Source organism: Palaemon carinicauda, chromosome 31 (assembly GCF_036898095.1).
Source record: "Palaemon carinicauda isolate YSFRI2023 chromosome 31, ASM3689809v2, whole genome shotgun sequence".
NCBI classification, from domain to species: domain Eukaryota; kingdom Metazoa; phylum Arthropoda; class Malacostraca; order Decapoda; family Palaemonidae; genus Palaemon; species Palaemon carinicauda.
Window position 1 is genome coordinate 28,830,194 of NC_090755.1, and position 5,000 is coordinate 28,835,193.

Consider the following 5,000-nt stretch of genomic DNA (forward strand, 5'->3'; position numbering starts at 1 on the left):
ACTTTAGGAGGCGGGAGAGCCATTCTGCCACTTGGTTAGGCACATGGTGCCTGGAGGGCTACGTAATGCGGGGGTACAGAGAGCGGATAGGGGGTAGCAGGGAAAACTTACGCTTATAATTTTAGGCTTACCTCTTGACATTTTCTCTACTGAGTCTTCTCCTGACGAAGTAGGGATGAGACTATTCACTTGTTGGGGACGTCTTCCAGCCTGCCACTACACAGCTTGGAGGGCGGCGATGACTGTCCCAATGGAGAATCCATCCAAAGACTTTCTTGAGTAGTCTTTGAGGTAGTGGGCCGTGAAGGTCGACTGGTGTGACCAAGTGCCGGTCTGCAGGATCTGGCCCACTGCCATATTTCTCTCAAAGGCCAAGGCAGTGCTCAGGCCTCTGATGTCATGGGGACGGGGAGTGCCTGGTACTGCCACCTTGTCTTCTTCATAAGCCCTAGTGATGACTTGTCTCAGCCAGAAGGAAATAGTGTTCTTGGACACTTGCTTCTTATTAACGCCTGAAGAGACGAAGAGGTTCTTGGTACCCGGACGGAGATGGGCCGTCCTTTCCAGGTATTTCCTGATCGTCCTGACCGGGCATAACTTCAGGTCGTCCGTATTGCCTGTCTTGGGGATGGCTGGAAAAGAGAAACCTTCAAACCTCGGGTCCCAGACTGCTGGGTTCTGAGTCTTTGCTACAAAGGAGGGTACGAACTTGAAAGATACCTCCTTCCACCCTTGGAGTGTGCCACGTCGTAGGAGAGACCGTGGATCTCACCTACCCTCTTAGCCGAAGCTAAGGCTAGCAAGAAGACTGTCTTGAGGGTGAGATCTTTGTCCCCGATATCTCTGAGTGGTTCAAAGGTCGGACGACACAACATTTTCAGGACCTTGGCCAGGTCCCATCTAGGCACTCTCCTGGCTTGGGGAGGGCAGGATTGTTCGAAACTTCTAATCAGCATCCCTATGTGTCTTGAGGTCCCCAGGTCGATGCCTTTCTGGAGAAAGACTTGGCCTAAGGCTGCTCGTACTCCTTTAATAGCCGGGATTGGCATTCCTATTTTATCCCTAAGGTACACTAGAAAATCAGCTATGTCAGGAACCGAGGCTTTGAGAGGTCTTATTTGTTTTGTCACGCACCATTTCGTAAAGGCGGCCCACTTCGCCTGGTAGACTACGGTAGAGGATTTTCTTAGGTATAGGGACATCCTCTTGGCTGTGGAGGAGGAGTACCCCTCCTTCTTCAGGAGTCGCTCGATAGTCTCCAGGCGTGAAGTCGAAGAGAGAGAGGGTTGTCGTGGAACCTGAGGAAGTGCGGTTGACTCAGTAGATCTGACCTGACGGACAGAGGCCACGGAGGTTGACTCGATAGGTCTTTAGGTCCGCGAACTACTCTCTCTGTCTAGCCACCAGGGCGCTACCAAAGTCATCTGTAGGCTTCGAGCCACCTTTATTCTGCTGAGCCCATGTCTTATCAGCGTGAAAAGGGGGAAAACGTACACATCCAGATTGTCCCACTTGTTCTGAAAAGAGTCTTCTAAGGAAGCTTTCGGGGTCTGGTACAGGGGGGCAATAGACTGGGAGTTGGGCGTTCAGGTTGTTGCAAGGCGGTCAACCACCGGGGCGCCCCATCGTTGAATGATGAGCTTGGCTATTCCTGGGGGAAGGGACCATTTTGTCCCTACTATGTGGCCCATTCTGCTGAGGCCGTCGGCCAGGGCGATTTACTTTCCGGGAAAGAACCTTGCTAACATCACCCCTTGATTCCCTATCACTCAGTCTAGATTCTCTATGGTGAGATCGCCCAACTCCTTCGATTACAAGTACCCTGCTTGTTTATGTATGCCATTACCGTGGTGTTGTCGCTCATCCACGCCACGGAGTTCCCCTTTTAGCAGACTTGCGAAGTGTAGGCACGCCTTCTGGACTACTTCCAACTCCAGGACATTGTGTGGAGTTGTCTCTCCCCTTCCAACCAGGTCTCTCGTGCCGCTTCGTCGAGGGGAAGGGCTCCCCATCTCTGGTTGGAGGCGTCTGTGAACAGTAGGAACGTCTGACTAATGAGCCTGAGGTGTCATATCTTATTCTCCGAAGGGAAAAATTCTCCCCGAAAAAAGGTCTAATGTTATTCCCCAGTAGTTCATTCCGGTGGAAGGGGATAGATTTTGCTACTTCGGGTTGATTCAGTTCCCCAGATCCTTGCCAAACTGGAGGAGACTTCTCCCTTGTTCCTCCAAGAGGACCTTTGAGGCGGGAAGAAGCTACCAGCCGTCCAGGTATCTGCTAAGGCGTATGCCTCGTTCGTGGGCCCCCCCCTGCGACAGCCGTGGGGACTCTCACGAACACTTTGGGCGTTGTTGACAGACCAAAGAAAAAGGGGTCCTGAATTGCAGGAACTGGGAACCCTATTTCACCCGGAGGAACCTCCGACCCGAGGTGTGGACCGGAATCTGGAAGTATGCGTCCTTGAGGTCGATGGTATTCTACAATCTTTCTCCCTCAAGGACAGCAGGACCGAATTCTGCGTGTCCATTTAGCAGTCCGTCATCTTGACGAACCTGTTGAGAGCTGACAGATCTATAACCGGCCTCCACCCCCCGGTCTCTTTTTCTGCCAGGAATAGGCGACTGTAGACACCTGGTCCTGGGAGAAGAACTTCTTCCATGGTACCCTTCTCTAGCATGGACAACACCTCCTCTTGAAGGGAGATCCTCTTTAACGGGTCTTTAGGATCTAGCCATCTATCCGTTTGGCCGGAAAAGGCGTGGGTGGTTCCGTCAGGAATGGAAGTCCGTAGCCCTTCTTTAGTAAGGACACTGTCCAAGGTTCTGCTCCTTGAGCCCTCCATGCTTGCCAATGACGCCTGAGTCATCCTCCAACCCGAAGGTTGGGTGGGGATAGGGAGCCTCCCACTCTTCCCTTCTTCTAGCGGGGCGGCCTGATCTGCCTCCCCTAGAGGCGGGGTAACCCGACCTGAAGGAGCTAGAAGGCGCTGGAGCTCCCCTGTGGAGGGGCTGAGGCGTTGCGGACCAGGAGGACGAGGGCTTCTCTCCTCGTAGTGCTGGTAGATGCTTGGGGTGTCGCGGCACTATCCGAGACAGATCTCTTCTAGGGTGGTCTCCTAGGAGTCGTAGGTCTGGGGACGTTAGCCTCCTTCTATTTCAAGACCTTCTCCACTATGGTTTCTCGTTCCTTCCGAGGAAACAGAGATTCTCCCCCCAAGGGAAAGCTGCGAATGGGTCGCGTCCCCCTGTCTGGTGCCTTCCAAGACACTTATGCCAGAACAGTGTTTCGCTTCCAGAACACCCAGTTAGCTGTTAGTGTGAGAGACTGAAAAGTCACTAACCTAAGGGTTGAAGGCCTTGCTGGACAGGGTCCTCGGGGTCAAAGGAGGCTTGTACACCTCCCAAAGAGTGAGCCCACCAGTCCAGCCAAGAGGGGACGTTTACTAAGTCCCTCGACATTATCTCCCTCATGGAGGCTCCTGCTGGCGAGAACCAGACTGGGGCTGAAGAGGCTCTACTGTCTGAAAACGCCTTGACTAAGGATGTCCTGCTGACCCCCCTTAAAGGTTGGGGGACTCCTGCAGTGTTGGCCACTACCTTGCCGACATAACCCTGCTCTAGGACCAGACCTCGGGTTAGAGGAAGTGCTAGAGACGTCTTAGGTTGTAAGGAGTCTGCATGATCCTCAAAAAGGCTTGACTTCCCGGAACCTACCTCCGTAGCTGCAGGTTCCGGTACCTGTGATGTCTTCTGTAAAGGCTAACCACTCTCCTATAGACGGAGTCCTCCGTCATCCGAGGACCTGGATTTCACCTGCGGGGACGTCCGCACCAGGGGCCTGGGTTACCGCAAGCATCGCTGGTTCAGCGGGGACTCCCGTCGGCCCAAGGCTCTGGGTGCCGAGGATGCGGTTCCCGTGGGCTGGCCCGACAGCGGGAACCGTTCCTTCTGACCCCAAGGCCTCACCAGCCGGGCTGGTTCGGCCAGGCCGCCCGACCAGCAGCGCATTTCCCCCGCTGGGCGGGGTTAACCGTAGGCTTCGGGGACTTACGCTTACCTGTAGAGTCCTTCCTACCGCTTGATCTCGAGTCGCCGGGTCACCGGGCACTCCCCGGTCGCTTCGGTTCTGGAATCCCAGGCACTCCCTTGCGGTGGTACCGGTTTCCCCGGCGGGGAGCTCCGCACCAGGTTCGGGGTCAGAACCGGCAACGCCGTACGGTCGAGGACTACTGTTCGTGTATTCTCTCCGGGGGACGCGGATCCTCGTGGCTGACCCAACGGAGGGAACCGTTCCTTTTAAGTCCGAGGGCCGAACCAGCTGCGCTGATTCGGCCAGGCTGCCCGTAAATAAGCCCGCTTACACCTGCGGGCGGGCTGGGGGACGCGGACGCGGATCCCCGTGGGCTGACCCGACGGAGGGAACCGTTCCTTTTAAGTCCGAGGGCCGAGCCAGCTGTGCTGATTCGGCCAGGCTGCCCGTAAATAAGCCCGCTTACACCTGCGGGCGGGCTGGGGGACGCGGACGCGGATCCTCGTGGGCTGACCCGACGGAGGGAACCGTTCCTTTTAAGTCCGAGGGCCGAACCAGCTGTGCTGATTCGGCCAGGCTGCCCGTAAAGAAGCTCGGTTACACCCGTTGGCGGGGTGAACCGGAAGCTTCGCGGTCTTACGCCTGCCTGAAGAGGCCTTCTCGCATTTCTCCCTGCGAGGGTTATATCTGCGTCTGGAGGATGGCCTTCGTGGTGAGAAAAAACCCTGGGTTGTCGGTCCGGGGGACGCTGCAAGACAGACCTGGGGGGGCTCCTTCTCGGCGAGGCCCTCGGCTGCAGAAGAGACTGAAAAATACGCTAAGAGACTGGAGAAGAATTAGAGACATTTTCCCCCACATGGGGTCATCAGAGGAGACGTGGCCTGCTTGCACCAGGACTCCGTCTCACCACACACTCCCGAAAGTAGTACTTACCTCGAACTACTTCTTAAGAGTTATCTTCTACAAAATAA